This window comes from Pinus tabuliformis, chromosome Q, assembly GCF_031772625.1.
Source record: "Pinus tabuliformis cultivar Carrire ecotype Pingquan chromosome Q, CPIR1, whole genome shotgun sequence".
Lineage (NCBI taxonomy): Eukaryota > Viridiplantae > Streptophyta > Pinopsida > Pinales > Pinaceae > Pinus > Pinus tabuliformis.
The window spans coordinates 273,667,678-273,691,333 of record NC_142296.1 but is presented as its reverse complement, the minus strand read 5'-3'; positions in this window follow the sequence as shown (position 1 = coordinate 273,691,333).

Below are 23,656 nucleotides of genomic sequence, written 5' to 3'. Positions count from 1 at the left end.
CATCAGTTATAAAAATTGTCTTAAACAATTATTCAAAACCACTCATATTTTCTTGCACACCATTAGAATTCACATCTTCAGATGAGTGACTGGATGCTGACGAAGATGTTCCATATTCTTCTCTTTCATCAACTAGTGCCCCATCTGAGTCCACATGCATGCCCACCATTTCAGGTTTCAAAATTCTTCTAGATCTACGACTGGTTTCAGCAGACTCCCATCTCAACATTGTTCCTTCTGGTAACAACCTTTTCAGAATCTCTATCGTCTTGAAGCGAAGAGTTCCTCTCTTTGTTAAATTGAAGTCATAAACAAGTATGTCAACATCCTCCAATTTTAATATGTTTGTGCGGCGGCGATTTATATTTGTACCCTTTCTTTTTCTCTTTCCACCATTTTTTTTGTCAACTACCATCTCTGGCTTATACACACCATTGAATGGGTGTGTATTTATGGCATACTGTTTCTGGGAAAACTAGTGTCTTTTTGAGTGACTAGCCCTTTAGGTTTGGCAACTACACTAGAAACAACAGTTTAAATCATTTCAATGATTTCTTCTATGTGTAATGGATAAGAGAAAGATAATGGGACCAACCTGGAACTTCTGCTTAATCCCTTGCTTGATCTCTCTCCCCCTTGACAGAGCTTGCAACTCCTCCCTGTACTTATCTGGCTTGGAGAGTACCTGTACAAACATAGTAACAAAGAACCGTCAAAGCATCTTGATCTATTACAACATACATTACAGAATCAAAAATATAATGAACATGTAATAGCATTCACAAATGATAACATTCACAATTGCACAATCATATGGAAGAAAACTTGAAGAAATTTATTAAATAGAAGGGAGAATTACAACCTAGTTGTCTGATCCAGCATCATCCTCCCAGCATCAAGCCCTCTTCACCTCATGAAATAACAAGATCACACCAATAATACAATGCTCTTTCCTCAATTACAAACTATCAACACTTCCTTGCAATTCACAACATTCCAGCCTCTAGATCTCTTAGATGAGGGATCCATTTATAGATGTGTGCAAGGGTGTGAGTCATCTCTGGGTTTTGATTAGTGTCATTCCACTTGTTACATTTGGTTCCACAAGAGAAGAGATAACTAAAGTTTAGATCCCTTACTCATCCTTGGGCGAATTCAGAGAGGCAAGTGGCAGAGGGGAAGTTTCTAGAAGATTCTATGAGCATCCACTTAGCAAACTGTCCTGGACATTTGTCCATCCTCGCTCATCACACCCTATAGAAGGCCTAATTAGTATGCATCACACCTGAGCAGTGTATCACTCAGTATGCATCGCACCTGGCCAGTGTAGTAGTCAGTATGGTTCATTTTAGGCCATTTCTGGATGGTTTTTCAGGTGGAACTTTTGGGGAATGATGTAATCAGATGACCATGTGTTACAGGGAAAAGTGTCTATGAAGAACTGCTAATCCCACTAAGGCTGGTAGCTACCTTAGAAACAAACAAAGTAAAACTACTTTCGTTTTCCTTTATGAAAGATAGATGAGAGAAGAATAAAGGAGACCAACCTCTGTCTTGTGCTTGGTTCCTTGCTCGATTCCTCTCTCTTCTAATAGTCCTTTGCTACTTGCTTTCTTGCATACCCAGCTTCACAGAGTACCTGTAGAATCAAAGTTGCATAGCAGTATACGAGAACATGGATCTATTATCATAAACAATCTAGGATCAGATGTAAATTGACCATACAAATGCATAAAACGTAAATCACACAAGAGTATGGAGGAAAACTTGAATAGCTTTATTGATAATCAAGAAAGAGCCAAGAGAGTTACAACCAATCGTTCTGACCCAGCATCATCCTCTCAGCAAATGAGACCTTCTTCACCTCATGAAAATCTTAGATCACCCAACACTATCATGTTGCCTCAAGAAACCAACAGCAATTCCTTACAAGATGCAAAATTCCAGCCCCTAGATCTCTGGGATGAGGGATCCATATATAGATGTCTGCAAGGGAGATGAGTCAGCTTGTGATTTGATTAGTGTCTTCCCTCTGATAGTTCTTGATTCCACTTGGAGATTGATGATCTCTTACTCATCCTTGGTCGAATTCAGAGAGGCAAGTGTCACAAGAGAAGTTTCTGGAAGATTCCATGCTTCTCCACCTCGCGTATTGACACTGCCATTTGCCCCTTCTCGCCCATCGCACCCCATAGAAGGGATTTTTGAAATGCAATGCACCTACTGTGTGTATTTAGGTGAGATGCAACGCACCTTGCCTATGGAGCAGGTGAAATGGTCTAGTTTTGACCAGTTCTGAGCAGTTTTTCATGGAGAACTTCTGGGGGAAGCTGTAATCAGTTGACCTTGTTCTTTTAGGGGTTGGAACAACACTTTTAGGGACTTAGGAGCCCTTAGTTTATGGACATTTATGCTTGGGGTTGCAGTGCCCAAAAATGTCTATAACAGTTGCCCCCTAAAGCATGAGGTCATTAATCTTTTTGATGTCGGGTGAAATGCTTTATCATGAGGATCCGAAGTTCTTTCAAGCTAGAAGGAGACTTGTAATAAAATACAATACAATACATTATCTTCATAATATTTTCATGATCTAGGTGAGGCGGGCATTCCCATGCTCAGCTTTATAAATTCATTTTCATGTACATAGGATAGACAATCGTCTGAGTGTAGACTGATGATTTTGGTAGAGCCATCATCCCTTAGATTGGATGATTATCTGTGCAGCAATGATGTACATTTGATGTCTTTATTTTCCTGAATATATATCGCAGCCCGGATGGATGAAACTAGATCCGGGGTCTTCAATCTCATTCGATCTTCACTCAAAGTACAAGTCGATCCATATGAGAGATGTTCTGGCGTCGAACATGGAAAGACATCACCTGATTACAAGCCAATGATGTAAGCTGTTAACAGGCGCGAGAGGAATCACTGATAATGATAATGATCCTCAAGGTACTGCAGTACAATTCACGTGGTGTGAATAAGGGACTTGGCATCGAAAACGAAGCAAAATCTTTCGGTCGAAGGCCATTGATGTAAACCTGTCGCCGAAAGTAAGAAACTTGCCATTTGAGGCATGCAAGCTTCAAAGTACTGAAATGGGTGTTCCTAAATCGACTTCTTGGATAATGTGCTGATGTCGACAAGAAGCGATCCGTCATAGGAGGGCCTTAATGAATCCCACATCAATGACACGGAACGAAGCAAATGATTTTAATGGAGGTGAAAACGATCTAGTGATATAAGGTTCAGGGTGGCGGTCATGAAAGAATGGAGCGTAAATGTATTGCAGCGGGTGAGACACAAGTGAATTCTCTAAGTGACTTCTCTTGAACATATCGACGACACTGACATGATGGATTGGTAGCATTAACCCCAAATGTGGATGGTGTGATGTGACCATGGTGATGTGACCGGTGAATGAAACAACCCAACCTGACTTCGATGCGAAGTGAAAGTGTCATGTTCAAGAGCGACTTGCTACCAACAAAGTTTCTTCAAGTTTTCTTCCCAATTTTTCCCCAGTCATTGCTGACCAGTACCTCTTTATTTTTGTCAAGCTTGAGGAGGATAACATATGCTTTTTCTATAATTTGCCCTTCGGGAAAACCCATCGCTATGTTTTAACAAGCCTAGCGATAGTGAAACTCGTTCTTGTTTGTTATGGACAAGTTTGTCGCTATTAGGTTTTAACGAGTTTAACGACAAAGATAACTCAGTCCTTTTCAATTTTAGAGAGTCTGAAAAGGGATGTAAAGGAAACTCCAAAAATCCTTTTTCGTCATCTAATCCCTTAGGTCCGAAAAAGTATAAAATAATACAGAAGGGATGAATTTTCGGTACTTTTAACGAGCCGAACAAAACAAGTGCTCGATCTTTTTGTGTAATAATCCCTCAGGTACAAAAAGATTAAAATCTAGAGGAGGGATAACACTTCTGGTCACTTTAACGAGCTGGAGAGGCCAATGGCTCGACAATCTTTTCATATTTTATGAGTCAGCTGAAAAGAGCTTAAAGGAGACTCGTTTTTTGAGGAACGAGTGATAAATTCAGGTAGCAGCTAATTCCAGGTAAGGTTTGGAATTTCCCAATCACGGCAGTGTTACAAGGATGGCTAATAGAATCACTCTTCGCAACTGTTCCTCAAAAAGGGTAAACAATCAAGTGGGGGTGAATGATCAGCCAATACAAAGTGGAGGTGATGATGAGAACACGACCAAGGCTTCGAAGGCTGAAGTACTACATTCACGATGGTTATTTACCGGAAATTGGTTCATTTTTTAATGAGCTTAAACGCTGGGGGAAACATTTGCTCATTGCATATGTTTATTTTTTAACGAGCATGAAGTCCACATTAAAACTGCTTGATATAACTGTCATTTCTTGACTTTACCATTAATAGCTTTGTTCCTTCAAAGATTGTACTGCATGCTCAATTGCTTCATCAAACTAGTTAGAAATGAACAATATATGTTTGAAAAATGAGTTAGGACACTAATATTTTACTCGAATTACGTAAAAAGTAATTTAAAAGTGTTTTTACCTCTCATTTTACCATTTCATTTGAACTTTGGCTTGTTGGAGCTTTGGAGGTGCTTTTCCCCCTTGATTTTCACCAGTTGATTTCGAGAGATTCTATGGACGATTTTTGGCGCCATCTGGACCAGGTAGGAGCTAAACTTGAGCTCTTTCATTTCATCTTTTCCATTTTTCATTCTGAGCTTGATTTCTGGTTTTTCTGAGCCTCTGGGGTTTGAAAAACTTGCTCTGGCCCCATCGCACCCTTTCTACATCGAAAGGTGCGTTGCATGTTGGCCTACTCACAACATGCAACGCACCTAGGACTAAGCTGGAGGTGCGATGGGCGCAAGGAGGGAAATTTGTGCACAGTTTTTAATGGAAATTTTTGCCTATTTCTCACCAAATCAGGATCTAACTCTTCTCTTGTTTGCCTTCAGAGATTTATTGGAGTAAGATGACTATTACATGGTGAGAACGTGAGCATGAAGAAGAGGACATGCTTGCTTTACATGATCTGGTTACAATAAACGCACTGCGGAACTATGGCTTGTTGAAGTTTTTCCGCATCTCTAGCATGAGACAAAAAATCAACTTGCTGCAGTATTTGCTCGATGCTTGGGATCCTACCAGCCAGGTGTTCCAGATTAGGGGAAAATCCATCCCCTTGACTGTAGTGGACATCTATTTTTTGACCGGCTTATCGAGGCAGGGTGCCCCTATCTCTTTATCAGGTTCGGTCCGTGGAGGTGAATCTGTGAGAGATTATGTTCGCAGGTATTGCAGAGAGGGATCTCAGCTGAGTAAAGACAACAAGATCATCATCCGAGATGTCACTGATAGGTCTTTGAGGACCATTCTCTTCACTTTTGGTAGGATGGCTGGTGGTGCGGCTCTCCATGTGGCCAACTGGTCTTATATGCAGTATGCCTTGGAATGTCTTGAACCGAAGGTGTTCAACTGGTGTAATGCAGTACTCCTTGTGATGAAAGAACAGTTGACCAAGGTGAAAAATGGGAGATTGAAGAACTTTGGGTATGGTTCTCTTTTGACCGCCTTCGCCTTGGAAAGCATACCACTGATGCAACCGCAGTATATTGCACTTGGTTTATCTTCACCGACCGAACCACGGATGCAGAGATGGGTCGACCACATGTCCAGACATGCTGGTCAGTCTCAAATTTCTTTTTCTGATACCTTCTTCGGGTGGTTTGATCGTCAGGAGATGGTTTATTCCGAATACCCATATGCTGGTATGGACTTCTGGTGTGACCTGGATTTGGTACTGCCGGCTGGCGAGTAGTGGGGTGCCATTGGTAAATTCTTGACCATATTTTTGTTTATCATTTTTCTTTTATAATGTCCTTGTGCTTTATTCTGTCAAGACTAATCAGAACTCATGTGCTCATGCAGATGTTGGTCCCGTCCAGCTAGTAGTACGCCTGAGATGGCCAGCCGCCGCTCTAGCAGGAGAGGCTGTGGGAAGGGCTATCCTTCGCGACCTTGATGTGGCCGAGACTCTTTCAGCATTACAAGACCAGGTCAAGGGTCTCACTCTCGGTATTCTAGATGTGTGGACTGACGAGCTGCCCCTGAGGTTGTAGTGACATACCACTGGCGTGCCAAGTCGATGGACTAGGCTTTTACGCATGATTGCACAGGCGATGACTTGTTATCACCAGCATCATTAGACTAGGGTGCCCCCTAGCATTTTGAGTTTTGGGTCATTTGACCAATTTTGTCTTGGTTACAGAACATTATGTGTAAACCATAAATAGTTATATATATATATTTTTGATTTTCGGAGTTTTATTTTGGTTAAGTTATATGATCCACATGCAAATATTGATGAAATGCTTCTTTTTATAAATGTTGCAAATGTCTATCTAACACATAATTTTCCAATGAGTCAGTTAATGTGTTTAAGCTTTTGGAAATATGCTGATATTGAATAAAATCAAATTGCCTTTCCAAAATCTTGACCCTTAGGAACATGCGATAGATTGCTGGATTTCGGACGGAGTAGATACCAGCGAGCTGTAGTATGACGAGCTATGAGTCTAGCCTGACGACCAGTCGGCATATGCCATGTGTGATGGCATCAGAGAGAAGTTCTATCAACGCGCTATATTCAGCGATGTTATTCGTTGATCGACCAATACATACCCCTCTGAAACTTACTAACTCGCCGCTTGGATCAAAAATAGCCCATGCCACAGAAGATAGGTTCTGAAAACTATGACTTGCTCTGTCGGCATATCCAACAAATGATTCCAACAGGTTCGACATCTGTGAAAAATGTAAAAAGTGGATTTACTTGACCAAAACAAATACTTTAGCGAAAACAAAAATGTAACAAAAGCATATTGGTTACCACACTGAATCATGCGTAGTAATGCTTAAGGTACAACCTGTTACGAGGTTGTGCCAGTGGAATCCCGTCATAATCCATTAACTCATAGGCTCCTTTTGCTAACACTCGCTTAACAATATAGGGGCCCATCCATAAAGACTTGAATTTACCTGCTCCCAATTTATCGAATTCCTGGTCATAAAGCAAGACCAAGTCACCTTCTGAGAAGACACGGGGTTTGACATTCTTGTCGAACTGCGCCTTGACTTGTTTCTTATGGGCTTCGTTAGCCAAAGCGGCATCACGATGGGTTTCATCCAATTGGATTAGTTCCAAGAAACGAGCTTCCTCTTCTGAAGTTCCGGGGAGAAGGTCAATTGCGAGTTTGAGGGACGAGATTTCACACTGAACTGGTAAGATTGCTTCTAGGCCATACACTAGTTGGAAAGGTGTAAACCCAGTTGCATTCCTTACCGATGTTCGGTATGCCCACAAGGCTAAGTATAGGATTAGGTGCCAACTCCTTTTGTGGACTCCAATAATCCTTTGCAGCATGCGCTTTAGGACCTTGTTGATTGCTTCAACTTGTCCGTTGGCCTGCGAGTAATATGGAGTAGAGCTATCGTGAGACAACCCTAATTTGGCAGCTAATTCGGCCATCATGTGATTGCGAAAATGCGATCCATGATCTGTGACTATAGCCTGTGGAACGCCGAATCTGGCGACTACATGATTGAAAAAGAAAAGGGTAGCTGTTTCACCAGTGTTATCCAATGTAGGCATCGCCTCGGCCCATTTGGTAAAATAGTCAACTGTGACTATGATATACCCATGCCCCCTGGTCGAGGTGGGGTTACATGTGATGAAATCGATGCCCCATTTGGCGAATGGCCCAACAACAACTATTGGTTGCAGAGGTGTGGGTGGTCTTCTGGTTTTGCTATCGAAAATTTAACATGCATGGCAACTTCTGACTGCGGTTATGCAATCTTTGAACATTGTTGGCCAGAAGTATCCTGCTCGTAAAATTTTTTACACCGTAGCATAACCAGATTGATGCCCCCCACACACGCCTGAATGGCAATCATTCAGGGCTTTTTTGGCCTCCTCATGGGTGAGACACCTCCTCAGAACTGTATCAACACCATGACAGTAAAGTGTTTCACCGACGATCATGTAGTCTTTTGATTGGTATCGAATACGTTTTTGTTCAGAGCGGGAGGTATTAGGCCTATATTTTTGGGTTTGGAGATAAATGATTATATCTCCATACCACAGATTGCTTGAAGATATCAAAAACAAAGATTCATCCACGATTGTTTCTTGGGATGTTTCATCGCTAGATGACGATGGGAGATCGCATACTAATTCTGCGAAAATCAGGGCTTTCTTTGACTTGGATTTTACAAATTCCAGATCAAACTCTTGTAGAATTGCTATCCATTTTGAATATTTGCTCCCAACAACTGTCGCGACAATATATAAGTCACGGGGTTGCAATCTGACAGAATGGTAGTTTTTCGAAAGAGGACATAGTGTCAAAATCTCTGTATCGCTTGAATAGCTACGAGCGCTAGCTTTTCAACATAACAATATTTGATTTCTATATCATTTAAGTTCTTACTCAAATAATATATAGGATGTTCAATTCCGTTGTCTTCTTGAACTAAAACCATTGCGATGGTTGTATCCGCTGTAGCCAGATACAGGTTAAAGTCTTTTTGATAATTGGGAGCGTACATTAATGATGCTTTCATTAGGGATTCTTTTAAAGCATCAAAGGAAGATTGTGCAACCTAATCCCAGACGAAGGGAACTTCCTTTTTCAATAGACGTGTATAACCTTTAGCAAGTTCAGCGTAATTTGGAATGAACCACCTCAGAAAGTTTGCTTTCCCTTGGAGTTTCTGAATCTGAAGCAAATTTGAAGGTGGAGGCAAATTTATGATTGCCTAAACCTTACATGGGTCAAGACGAATCCCGTCCTTTGAGACTACAAAGCCAAGTAAACGACCAGAACTGACACAGAACACACATTTGTGTGGATTGAGTCGTATCTTGTAGTGTCGGCAACGTAAAAATATTGCTCTTAAATGCTGCAGATGATCAGTCCGCTTTTGCGAATGAGACGGAAGGTCGTCGAGATATGGTTGAACGATGTTTTTGATGTCATGGAAGGCATAATTCATTGCCCTCTGAAATGTTGCCCCTGCATTCTTTAAACCAAAGGGTAATTTGTGATATATGAATGTGCCCCACGGACAAATAAATGCAGTCTTTGACTGGTCCTGTGGGCAGATATTTATTTGATTATACCCAGAGAATCCATCCATAAATGAAAAGATTTCGCATCTGGTGCACTCATCAATTATCTGGTCAATGAAGGGTGTAGGGTAGTTGTCTTTTGAACAAGCTTGATTTACATCCCTATAATCGACGCACACTCTAATTGTTCCTTGTTTTTTCATAACAGGAACAATGTTTGATACCCAATCGGTTAGAGGAACCAGGTAAATGAAACCAGCATGGAGGAGCTTTTCAACTTCCGCCTTGATGGCAGCGGCTTTCTTAGGGTGCACCTGCCGTAGCCGTTGTCGTACTGGTTTGACATCTAGATACATCTTAATTTCATGTTCAACGATACTCGAGTCAATGCCTGGCATTTCATTATATGACCAAGCAAGTACATCTCTAAATTCGTGAAAAAGAGCATTATATATTTCCAGTTCTAAAGGAGAACAACATTTGCCAACATAAATATTCTCTACAACATCTGTTTTTCGCGATAGTCTCTTCAATGTTGGACAAGTTTCGCTCGGAATCCACCGTGTTTACAGTATTTGATAGGAAATCAAAAACTGAAGGATGATGAAGGTCATCAGGAGTATCTTCTTCACAATCCGGAAGAAGGGAACGATGGTGGTAATCTTCCCATGGTGCCCCTTCAATTACCATTGACTGAATAATTCCTTCGTCGATGTAATGCACTCGTGACCAAGGATCTGAAGGGGTGCCATATTCCTTAGACCTATCTATCCAAATGCTTGATGAGTGTTGACTTGGGCTTGCCTCCCATGCTAGGAACATTGATTGCTACAATATTTCCATTGGGCTTGGAGGCAATACCTGCGTATGATCCATGTTTATATCATTTTCTGAGATCTTTTCAATCGAAGATATCATATTGCAGGTTCCTACCGATGCTACTTCTGCCAGATTTATTGGAGGCATAAGGGAAAAAGTTCCCATTAATATAGGGTCTTTTAGTAGGCCTACTCCGATATTTTGAAGCGAATGGGGGCTTCCATGGATCATTGGAATGCTTCTCGTAACTTGAGAACCATTGGGGAGGAAAGTTTGTTGATCGATGATTGTAATCCCTCCTTGAAAGGGAAATGCAATCTTCCTAAAATAGGTCGACACAACAGCAGCCATAGCATATATCCATGGTCTTCCCAGTAGGATGTTGTAATCAAGGTTTCCATCGATTACTTCGACATCTATTTCTACTGTTTTCCCTCCTAGTTCAACCTGCAAGTTACTTAGAATACCATATGGGGTATATGTTCGTCCGTCGAATGCTTTTAATTTCATCGAAGATTGTGACAAGGTTGGAGACCCCAAAGTTTTCCAGCAACTCATCGACATAATACATGTAGATGCCCCCTCATCAATAATTGTTCGATGAACAGTTTTGTTGAGGGCTTTCACTTGAATGAGGAAAGCTAGTTGAGCTGGTAACTGAGGATCGTATCCTTTATGATTAAAGGACACAAGATTGGAATCCTTTGGGTCTATCCCACCAATAGCTGATAATAAAGCCTGCTTTTGGGATGGGCAATTTTGCAGTACTTCAAGTGTCGACATAGCGGATGGCGATTGGGCCAGATCTTCCACTATATTATAATGTTGTGCTGCTCTAGCACGAGGATTAAATGTCGACTTGTGTACTACTCCCTTTGGCGGTTTTATTGTCAGCTCAGGAATGATGGGCGGCGCAACTTCTGTCGAAGTTGTTGTTGAACTACTAGGTTGATCTTTATCCTTGTTGTTTGACAGCTGTGGATTCCCGTAATCTTTGTTCCTTGTCGATATCAAAGCATCATTTTGCTGTTTGGAAACCGACAACATCAGCACTTGACACGGGGAAGCATTTCCACTATGTTGAGGGCCCTAAAATTGGGTCAACAACAAGGGGGATACCCACCCGGTCCGGAACCTGGTTGGCGGCTCCTTGCCTGTTTGGTGTAGCGGGTCCGACTGGGGATAATGGGACCAACTTCCCAATCTAAAGGATGTGTGTGTGTGTGTGTAGATTTTGATGATGCTAATCTAGAAGTAATTTTAAGCTAATTTAATTCTAAACTCTAAACTGACTCTATGCTACTATAATCTAACAAAAACAAAACATCTAATCTACACTAACCCGGGGTAGAATTCTTTCATTATGCGATCTAAAAAGATTTCATACAATAACTGGTAATAAAGATCATTCAGCTATCATAAGAATATAAATCAATTAAGATAAACCATTCTGCATAAGAAGTTAGGCAAAACAGTTGTGAACAGCATATCGCATAATAAGTTATTCATATGTCAAGCACAAATAAATGACTCCACCGTACAAAAGTGCCAAATGGTAACCCACACATTCATACATTAACATATCAACAACTCAGCTGTATATCACTCTAAGAATATAAGCAGAAATTCGTCAAGAGATAAAAGTACCATTTATGACTGATTTTCACTCACAAACCTCAAGCAATAATGATTTATCTCTAATTACTTCTAACATCTACTAAGAGTACAAAAGTGCAACATCAGTAGCAGACATTAAAATGCAAACACAAATAAATCTTGATCCATCCATTCATCAAAAACCCCCTCCGAGGGTGCAAAACAACATGTTCTGAGGACAAGTTTTTTGACAAATTTCCGGACCCTTCTCCAAATGCCATGAGAAGGGTTAAATACTACCAACTAATTAATCTTAATTACACAAATTTAGGAAACGTCTTCAAATGACCGCCCTTTTACTAAAACAAATTTATTTCTAAAAATTGAATCTAATTTCTAACCGTTTCTGTATCTGCTCCTTAGTGCTGTAAGCAATGCAACGTTCGCCTGGAAAGAGTCGGCTGGTTGTCTTTTCCCTTCGTTCGAGCGATAAAAGTAGAAATAATAAGAGCTGGCACCTTTTTCTGACAAACTAGGAGATATTTTTGAAAATCTTTCTTTGGCTGGGTGTATTCGTTGTGTGTATACTTAGTGTAACCCAGATTTCTTTCAAACTGATTGTGCTGTTGCTATTTCGGTTTCCGATCGTGCGAACGACTCAATGAGTTAGGGATTTCGTTGCCTGAACAATCTTCTATATTGAAACTTGCTTCCGTTCTTTGTTCCAGGCTTTTCTGGAGCGTCTTCCCTCTTTAGCGTTTTTCTTTTTGCTTTACCCAGTCTGAGCTTCAGGATCTTTTGCAAACATGCTGCTTTTGTGCGCCTTTGACTCTGAGTCTTGGATAGTCTATTTCCATCAGTATCTGTTGAGTGATACTCTGGAATCCGCGGTCCTGCTGCATGCGGCAACCATTTGCGAAGGCATCTCCTCTTTGTTCTCCTAGTATTGGCGCTTTCCCCTTTTCCTTAGATGTTTCCTGCATATCGATTTATATTAGTTGCTGCCTTACAGTTTACGCAAAGGAAAAGAAGAATTACGAAAAGATTGACATGAAAGCATTAAGTTCTAATGAATGCATAATCATGACACTCATAATGACTTGACTCTTCGAAAAACGCAACACAATCATTCTTGGATATTCAGGCGTACAATCATTAATTTCCCTTAAGGTGCGCGCTCAATTTTGGGTTTACAGACTATGTCGAGGAAATCTTGCGATGAGTGGTTCTGCGATTCACATCGCAGTATCGAGGATTGTGATGTCAAGAAGTGTCATCGCAGGGATTGATAGTCTCATTCATCGCAGATCGCAAATCGCAAATCGCAGGATCGCAGATCGCGAGATCGCATTTTCATTTAATCATTGTGTGCTGCTTATGCGATGTTGCGATATGCGACGTCGCATATCGGCCGTCGGCGATTCCTTCAGAAATTTCATTTAAGGGCGCTTTCAATATATGCGATGCGATGAATTTCGTGTCGCTTCTTCGCAGCTTATTTATGCGCATAGGAAACGCTTCACTCTCTCTTCGCGATGCGATCTAGCTTTAGGGAGTTAAAATACAAAAATTTTGATAAAAATATTTTTTGGATTTTTTGCTAAGGGTCCCCCTTTGCTTGGTGTTATTGCTAATATCAAACAAAGAGGGGGGTTGTTGGTGACCACAACAATGGCGATTCACTGTGAAGAACCAGTTATCTCTGCTTTTCTATTGACATTTCCACTTCCGAAACAGAAAAATTTTCATATGTCTAAATTTTGTTATGGACAGATAGAGTACGTTACCCCTTATCCTGTCAACGATACTTTGTCTCAACCTTTTCATATTCCAATTGTCTGCTTCCTCAGGCTTAGTTCTTGCATTCATACCAGACATTACTTGGTCTTTTTAAAGATAAAATAAGGTCTTCTCTGCGTACTGGCTTTTTAAAATATGCTCATTTGTCGTAGGTAGAGCCTCTGCTGCCCGCAAGCGTCCATAGCCTCGACAGGGTTACCATATTATCCAGCAATGATCCTTTTTCCTGCTTGAGGTTATTTACAACATTTCAGAGAAAAAATCCTTTTTGACACTTTTTCCTTTTTTATTCTCTAAAGAACAATGTCTTGGTTTGGTGGCCAAATTATGACACAGTCATTCACTTGATTTACACTTTTGCTGAACAAGCTGGCTCGTGATGAGACCCCTTGTCTTTTGATTGCAACAATCTTGAGTCGTTGCCCTGTTTTGATAGACAGTATTGGCAAAGTCAACAAGTTATAATATCTGTGATCATGATAAGCCGGCTCGTGATGAGACCTCTTATTCTTTGAGATATAGTGTTTTCTCGGATTGTTCCTCTGAATGCTGCGATTTCCTTTAGCAGGGAGGAAGTCATCGTTTTTCCTTAAGAAAGCTCTGGACGACAATAATAGAGTTTGAAAACAGCAGCTTTACAGAGAATATTTATTTTATTATTGATGATACCTTTCATTGTGCTGACATGAAACAATTTTTTTTTTTTTTTTTTTTACCAAAGGTTGCTTTCATCAAAGTTTTTCTTTTAAGGTTGAAACTAACATCATATTCAGGCTAAAGTTAACTCTACTTGTCAATAATAAAAATCAGATTTTTCGAAAAGTTTTGCTATTTGTACAAGCGAAATCAAAATCTGATAGAGAATTGGTGTGCTCTTTCATGAATCCTTTTAAATGATCATTTACAACCGGTTTTATTTATAAGAAAGAGAAAAACAAATAAAAACTAAAACTATCCTACAAAAATAGAAGAATGATCTTCTATGGGAAATATATTTTAAGAATCTGTCCATTCACAGGCAAAGAATCTCTTCTACCTGCCAAATCCTGCAACACAAACGTCGATGGGCCTATGACTTCTACAATCTGAAAAGGACCAAGCCATAGCTTCTGAAATTTCGTATGTTTGCCCTTTTCTTCATGAGCCTTATCCCATTTTAAAACTAAATCTCCCATCTGAAAGTTTTTTCTAGTCATTATGCTTGAGTCAAAAGAGGATTTTATTAGCGCTTGGTGGTGAGCATGGGTTTTCTTAGCTTGTTGTCGTCGTTCTTCGAGTTTGATTATTTCCATTTGTCTCAGCTGTAAGGAGGAAGTAGGTACTTCATCGATGTATTGTACTAAAGACAAAGAGGGAATGACTAGGTGAGTTGGAAGAACCACTTCTTTCCCATAAACTAAATTAAAGGGAGAAGTGCCGATTGAAGCTTTCTTCGTAATTCTATCTGCCCATAAAGCATTTACCAGCGCTTTGTGCCAATTCTTTTGGTTTTGGTCGACTGTCTTTTTAATAATCCTGATTAGGTTCTTGTTTGTCGATTCAGCCAACCCATTACCTTGTGGATAGTAGTTGGCAGAATACTTCAGTTTGAACCCTCTTTTAAGTGCAAACTCAGTCATTGTATTTCCAGAAAAGTATGAGGCATTATCAAACATTAAGGCTGTTGGCAATCCAAACCTAGTGATGATAAATTGATCTATGAATTCAATAATGTTTTCAGAATTAGCTGTCTTGAGAGGAACTGCTTCTACCCATTTAGTAAAATAATCTGTTGCCGTGAGGATATACCTATGCTGCTTAGAAGAGTGAGGAACGATCTCACCTATTATGTCCAAGCCCCATTGGTTGAATGGTTGCTCGATGTTAACCGACTGCAATGGCATGGACGATTTCTTTTGTCTCCCTGCAGCGGTCTGGCAGACTTGGCATTTCCTTATGTAATTGTATGAGTCTTTGAATAGCGTGGGCCAATAATATCCTGCACGTAAAATTTTATGTGCAGTAGCTTCTCCAGCATAGTGTCCACCTGCTGGTCCATCGTGGAGTTCCTGCAAAACCTTATTGGCTTCAGTTTTCTCAAGACACCTAAGAAGTACAGAATCGTAATTCTTTTTAAACAGAACATCATTTATGAGCTGGTATTGTTTAGCTTTCAATCTCAGAGCTCTTTTCTTGGTGTGGTCCAGGTGTGATGGAGCATACCCATTCTTAAGATAATAAATGGTGTCAGCATATAAGGATTTTGCGTCGTTTAGGCTTACCTCATACGTATGTACCTCTTCAGATGAGTTCTCAGGAATTTGCGATGCTCCAGCTAACATCTTGTAGAAGCCTTGACCTCTTACGATGTTTGCTGGCTTGATCTCAAGATCGTATTCTTGTAAAGCGGTAATCCAATTTGCTCTCTTTTCGCCCACATCCTTCTGTACCAGAAGGTTTCTTACCGCTGGAAACGGTACTACGACTTTGGTATGGGCTTTAAGTAAGAAAGGTCTGAAATATTTGATCGCTTTGAAAACAGCATATGCCTGTTTCTCCACGTCTGAATAATTGAGCTCAGCACCTTGTAAGTTCGAGCTAAAGAATGCGATTGGAGCTTCCGCCTTCTCTTGATTTGCTTGAGTTAAAATCGCGGCATAAGATTTCTCTGAGGCAAAAGTGTATAAGATAAAAGATTCTGAAAAATTTGGGGTAGCTAAAGATGGAGCGTTAATGATAGCTTGTTTGATCAAGTTGAATGCTTCGTGCTCATCTTGACCCCATTTAAAATTTGAATTCTTTTTTATCATATTTTGTAAAGGAGAAATAATACGTGAAAAATCCGGGACAAACCTTTTTACAAAATTGATTTGTCCAAGGAAAGATTGCATGGCCTTTTTGTTATGGGGCATGGATATTTCAGAAATTTCTTTGATTCTGTCAGGTTCAATGTGAATACCAGATTTCGACACTATGAATCCTAGCAATTTCCCTTCACTTAATGCGAAAAAAGATTTCTTTGGGTTAAGTGAAATCCCATACCTTAAACATCTTTGAAAGATTTGTTTCAAGTCTTTGAGATGGTCGCTTCGCTTCTTGGAGTACACTGTTATATCATCCAAGTAAATCACCACTGATTTATTGACTAAACCTTTAAACGCGATGTCCATGGCTCTCTGAAAGGTAGCGCCGGCATTGATCAGACCAAATGGCATCTTTCGATATGCATATGTGCCCCATTTGGTTCGGAATGTGGTTTTCAACTGATCATCGGGATGTACCAGCACTTGATTGTATCCTGAAAATCCATCCAGAAAAGACATTAATTATGAGCCTGCTACTGCCTGTAATATTTGCTCCATAGGTGGGAGGGGAAAATTGTCTTTTTGACAGGCTTTGTTGAGATTCCGGAAATCGATACAGATCCTAATATCTCCGTTTTTCTTTCTAACGAGCACCATATTGGATACCCATTTGGAATGTCTGACGGGGAAAATTATTCTGGCTCTCAACAACTTATTTAACTCAGTCTTTATCTGATTTTCTAAGTTGGGGTGGATTTTTCTGAGCTTCTGCTGGACAGGTTTTTCATTGTCAATCATAGGGATAGTGTGTTGAATGATAGAAGTGTTGTATGTCTTCAGCTCATCGTAATTCCATGCAAAAAAAAATTTGTATTGTCTCAGAAGACGGATATATGCTGATTTTTATTTAGGAGCTAGGCCATGGCCTAGATTAACGTTTTGTGGCTTCTGATCGGTCCCTAGGTTCACTAATTCATAGTTCAGAGTCGAACTGTAGAGTTTAGAATTGGCGGACCTTTTAAACCGACTTTTCAAATCATATAAGTCTTCTAACTTAACCACAGATTTAGGTATAGCATTATCAATGCTATTTTGTTGTATTTGGTGATCATGATGGTCTTCGTCAATTATTTGATTTGAGTAAGATCCTTCAGAAGTGAGGAAATTTACAATGTCAGGATCGTCGTTGAATACTCTCCAGTTGGTGATGTTGTCAGGGATGGATGGTCTAAAGATTAATTCTATTGAGAATCTATCTGGATTAAAATCTTCGGAGGGAATAAGTCTAGAGGCTACGTTAGCTAACAGGTCTGCGCTTGCATTTTGGAGTCTTGGGATTGACGAAATATTGTATGCTATGAAATGTGCAGTCAGATCTTGTACTAAAGATTGATAGTGCTTTAAATGACTTGACAGGCAATGTATGGTGTTACGTACCTGTTTGACGACAATCTCAGAATCTCCAAAGACTTGAAGATACTTAACATTCAACCCGATTGCTTTGTATAGGCCTTGCACCAAGGCTTCGTACTCCGCTGTATTGTTTGTGCAATCGAACTCAAGTCTGCATGTAAGCATGATCTTGTTTCCGTCTGGGCTAATCAGAACGCATCCTGCTCCTGCTCCCTCGTTAGATTTGGAGCCATCAAAATATAATTTCCAAAACAAAGATGTATTTACAGGGTTATCTAAAAAATTAAAACACTTTGAATCATCAGTTTGGGAAAAATTTTCAACTTGGGACAAAACTGAATTTTCTAAGTAAGGTGAGGTGTGAGCATTGAAATTGCCGAGGAAAGAATCTACCGAGTAATTGCCTATGATGCTGCTATTGTATGCTATTGCTTCATTCTCTCCTTCCAATTCTGTCACTATGTACTTTTGGTGCAACTCTCGTTCAACCTTTATTTGATTCGGTTTACCGTTGTAGGGTAACCACATGTGCGACCAGTCGGTTGAGAAATATCCGTAGAGTTTTTCAGACCAATCCTTGCTAAGAATCAAACCATAGAATTCAGGGATATCAGCTACTAGAATGTCGATAACCTGGCATACCTTCGGGTTAGACGACAATCTTATGGTCACTTGATTAAGTTCACCAATCACTTCGACTTGAGATCGATCAAGTTGAACTATGCACACTGCGGATTTTTGTGGTTGAACATTCAATTTGGCACATATTGATCTGGGTAAAATATTCGTTGAAGCACCAGAATCAACCAAGCAATTGTGCACGTTTTTATTGAAAATTTCATAAGTGAGAAGAAAAGGAGGAGTATGAGATCTTGATCTTCCTCCAATCAAGGCGATGTCATTTGGATCAATCTTATTGATCGTGTTGGTTGGAGGTCTTCCCATGTTGTGGGAAGCTACGACTATAGGTAAAGATGTAGTAGGTATGGCATGTAATTCCTTCATCATTATTTTCTGTTGATGTTTCAATTTGCTCAACTCGTAAAGAGTGATATTAGCCCTAGTCTTTTTCATGTCATCAATAATGTTATACTCCATTTCATCCGACACTATCAGTGTTCTTGATGGAGGTGCTTGATCTGATTGGACTAGGCTAAATTGGGTCGCTCTAGCGGTTGTTTTCTTTATTGCGACCTTATCTTTTGTTGCAGGGCTTGCGCCCTTCTGTTTAGGGGTAGTTTGGGGAGGATCAAGCTGGTTTTTGCTTCGTGTGCTAACCGGGAATGCTTCTTGATCTTCTTCTTGTGGGAGGATGAAATCCCACATTCCTTGTAGTTCCACAACTTCTTCATCATCGGTCTGCTCTTCAGTGGCATTCTCTTCTTCTTGTTCTTCTTCAGATTCAACGTTTGAGACAACATTGGGTGGTCTGACATCCATGGGAGGATTTCTTTTAAAAGCTCTGTAGGGATTTTTTGAAGAAGTTTCTACTACTTGTTTTTTAATGTCAATCATCTCATTGGACATGGCCTTTAACAATTTTTGTAATCCTTCCAAATCGAAAGGATCTTTCGTTTGTTTCTTCTTGGTGTCTTCTTTGAAAGAGATTTTATTAGATTTGCGTTCTTCTATTGCAAATCTCTTTTCTAGGGCCACTACGCGCTTTTCTACTGCTAACGCCTCTGTCAAGTTTTCAACTAAGGTCGTCTTGTTTGCCCTATCTACGAAGATAGCCAAGTTTGATGGTAAGGCCGTGATATACCATTCACATCTTACTTCCTCGCTGGGTTGAGAAGCAGCGGGAATTTTGTTGAGGATCTTATTGAACCGTGAATTGAAATCTTTAATGGGTTCTCTAGCCTCAGCTTTAAGATTGGATAGGTCATTAATCAATGTCGTTGTTGATCTATCATCACCGAACTTGGTAAGGAATTGACTTTGAAAAATGTCCCAACTTGTGATGGACCCGGAAGGTAACGAAAAGTACCATGACCCGGCTGTTCCTTGCATTGTATAGGGAAAAAGCCGGACAACAGCATCTTCGTTGGTAACTCCATTGAGATTAACAGAAAGCATGAAATTATTGATATGCTCTTCAGCTAGCATGCCTGTTTCTGGATTGAATTTAGGTAGCCATTTCTCAGGATGGGCCGGTATTGGACTCAGGGGTGGAGGCATTAAAACCGCCCCAGGGTTGTTCCATGGAGACTGGGCCATCGTTGAGCTGCTAGTTAATGAAAGTGCAGGGGATGATCCCTTATGCTGAGAAGATGAAGATATTATGATCTTTGATGATTGAAGAGGAAGGGTTGTGGAAGATGGATGGGTGATTTGGGATGAAGATGTGGGTGGTTGACTTCGCGGTGAGGGAGTTGAAATGGACGAAGTAGATGAAAGGGTCTCACTGTCAGACTCTGGTGGTGTTTTCCTTGCTCTTTTCCTTGTGGGGAGAGGAAGTTCAGTTGGCTGGATGCCAAACTTTTCACTCTTCAATCTGGTCAGGGGATGAGCAGGATTGTATTGCGAAGTCACGCTGCTTTGAGATTTATCAGACCACTGATTGAAAATAGAGAATCCCTGGAGTTTACGAATCAGAGTTTGAATTTCAGGGGGTTCAATGATAAGTTGGTCTGATATATTAGGGTATGTAGCAGTGGTGGATACTTGAGCGACTTCTAACTCCGGGTTTAACTGGACTGGAGAAGTCGGGGGAGTTGATGAGGGTGATTTACTCTCAGAATGGTATTTAGATTTTGATTTAGGTGCCATTCATAGTTCGTGCCCTCCTTCTAGCGCCAAATATGTTGAGGGCCCTAAAATCGGGTCAACAACAAGGGGGATACCCACCCGGTCCGGAACCTGGTTGGCGGCTCCTTGCCCGTTTGGTGTAGCGGGTCCGACTGGGGATAATGGGACCAGCTTCCCAATCTAAAGGATGTGTGTGTGTGTGTGTAGATTTTGATGATGCTAATCTAGAAGTAATTTTAAGCTAATTTAATTCTAAACTCTAAACTGACTCTATGCTACTGTAATCTAACAAAAACAAAACATCTAATCTACACTAACCCGGGGTAGAATTCTTTCATTATGCGATCTAAAAAGATTTCATACAATAACTGGTAATAAAGATCATTCAGCTATCATAAGAATATAAATCAATTAAGATAAACCATTCTGCATAAGAAGTTAGGCAAAACAGTTGTGAACAGCATATCGCATAATAAGTTATTCATATGTCAAGCACAAATAAATGACTCCACCGTACAAAAGTGCCAAATGGTAACCCACACATTCATACATTAACATATCAACAACTCAGCTGTATATCACTCTAAGAATATAAGCAGAAATTCGTCAAGAGATAAAAGTACCATTTATGACTGATTTTCACTCACAAACCTCAAGCAATAATGATTTATCTCTACTTACTTCTAACGTCTACTAAGAGTACAGAAGTGCAACATCAGTAGCAGACATTAAAATGCAAACACAAATAAATCTCGATCCATCCATTCATCAAAAACCCCCTCTGAGGGTGCAAAAGTGCATGTTCTGAGGACAAGTTTTTTGACAAATTTCCGGACCCTTCTCCAAATTCCATGAGAAGGGTTAATTACTACCAACTAATTAATCTTAATTACACAAATTTAGGAAACGGCTTCAAATGACCGCCCTTTTACTAAAACAAATTTATTTCTAAAAATTGAATCTAATTTCTAACCGTTTCTGTATCTGCTCCTTAGTGCTGTAAGCAATGCAACGTTCGCCTGGAAAGAGTCGGCTGGTTGTCTTTTCCCTTCGTTTGAGCGATAAAAGTAGAAATAACAAGAGCTTGCACCTTTTTCTGACAAACTAGGAGATATTTTTGAAAATCTTTCTCTGGCTGGGTGTATTCGCTGTGTGTATACTTAGTGTAACCCATATTTCTTTCAAACTGATTGTGCTGTTGCTATTTCGGTTTCCGATCGTGCGAACGACTCAATGAGTTAGGGATTTCGTTTCCTGAACAATCTTCTGTATTGAAACTTGCTTCCGTTCTTTGTTTCAGGGTTTTCTGGAGCGTCTTCCCTCTTTAGCGTTTTTCTTTTTTCTTTACCCAGTCTGAGCTTCAGGATCTTTTGCAAACATGCTGCTTTTGTGCGCCTTTGACTCTAAGTCTTGGATAGTCCATTTCCATCAGTATCTGTTGAGTGATACTCCGGAATCCGCGGTCCTGCTGCATGCGGCAACCATTTGCGAAGGCATCTCCTCTCCGTTCTCCTAGTATTGGCGCTTTCTCCTTTTCCTTAGATGTTTCCTGCATATCGATTTATATTAGTTGCTGCCTTATAGTTTACGCAAAGGAAAAAGAAGAATTACGAAAAGATTGACATGAAAGCATTAAGTTCTAATGAATGCATAATCATGACACTCATAATGACTTGACTCTTCGAAAAACGCAACACAATCATTCTTGGATATTCAGGCGTACAATCATTAATTTCCCTTAAGGTGCGTGCTCAATTTTGGGTTTACAGACTATGTCGAGGAAATCTTGCGATGAGTGATTCTGCGATTCGCATCGCAGTATCGAGGATTGTGATGTCAAGAAGTGTCATCGCAGGGATTGATAGTCTCATTCATCGCAGATCGCAAATCGCAGGATCGCAGATCGCGAGATCGCGTTTTTCATTTAATCACTGTGTGCTGCTTATGCGATGTTGCGATATGCGACGTCGCATATCGGCCGTCGGCGATTCCTTCAGAAATTTCATTTAAGGGCGCTTTCAATATATGCGATGCGATGAATTTCGCGTCGCTTCTTCGCAGCTTATTTATGCGCATAGGAAACGCTTCACTCTCTCTTCGCGATGCGATCTAGCTTTAGGGAGTTAAAATACAAAAATTTTGATAAAAATATTTTTTGGATTTTTTGCTAAGGGTCCCCCTTTGCTTGGTGTTATTGCTAATATCAAACAAAGAGGGGGGTTGTTGGTGACCACAACACACTGTCAATGAGATTTGTTCCTGGATTCGGAAACGGATCAGTTAATACTGCCGAGGTTTTTGAATTCTTGAAGAATTTTCTAATCTCAGCTCTATGTGGACAATCTGATGTCCAATGATCCTCATCACATATAAAGCATGGAATTTTTGGCTTCCTATTTCCAGGAGGGTTTGCAGAAGATTTTTCAGGTGATGATTCCTCCTGTTTCTTCTTCTTCCCTTTGTTTTTCTTCTTGCCTCCTAGTTGCTTGGTTTCTTTGCCTTTATCTGTCGAGACGACATTTACTTCCGAGGCAAGAATTTCTTCTTTTGCATTTTGACTGGAAATCTTACGGGCCTTTTTAGATGTAGCCTTTGTCGATTTCGTGTCTGTCGTGCCAATCACGCCATCGCCGGCATCAGAGTCATTGTTTGATTTAGGAGGAGGGACCGAGAATTCCGGTCTGGACGCGTCAGGTATTTTATCATAGAGCATGCCAGACTGAGTGTAAATCAAGTCCAAATATTGCGCACGAGCAATAACTTGCTCTTCGATGACGACTCCCCCTTTTGCCACATCTTCTATAATGGAAGGTAACAAAGACTTAATAAACCATTCAGCTAAAAGCTGATCAGGAACATACGTTTTTACCATTCTACGATGACGTCGTCATTCATGTATATGATCAGATATGTGAGTGGCCATTGTTTGTTTGAAATTGCTAAGAAGTTCTGTTCCCGTTTCGTACCTCATCGGTAACTGAGAATGGGTTAAAAAGGTTGTGGCTAGGGTACTGAAGTTGTCAAACGAAGCTCTGGGCAATTCGATATACCATTTTGCTGCTGGACCAGTTAACGTCCTCTGAAAATGGTGAAGCCTAATCGAATCATCATTTAGGGTGTTTGATGAACACCATAGATGAAAGGTCATCACATGATTCGACGGATCTTCACCCGGATTTCCATTAAATTTAGGAATATCTGACGGAAGTTTATGCGGAATCGCTGGCCACCAAGGGGCGTAAGCGATTGGATCGTTTGTTAACCGATTGAGATCTGGTAACTCTAAAGTCGCCACGAAGGGTAATTGTTGATTCAGGTTAGGCGAAGCATACCTAGGATAAGATGGAATCGCTTGAGC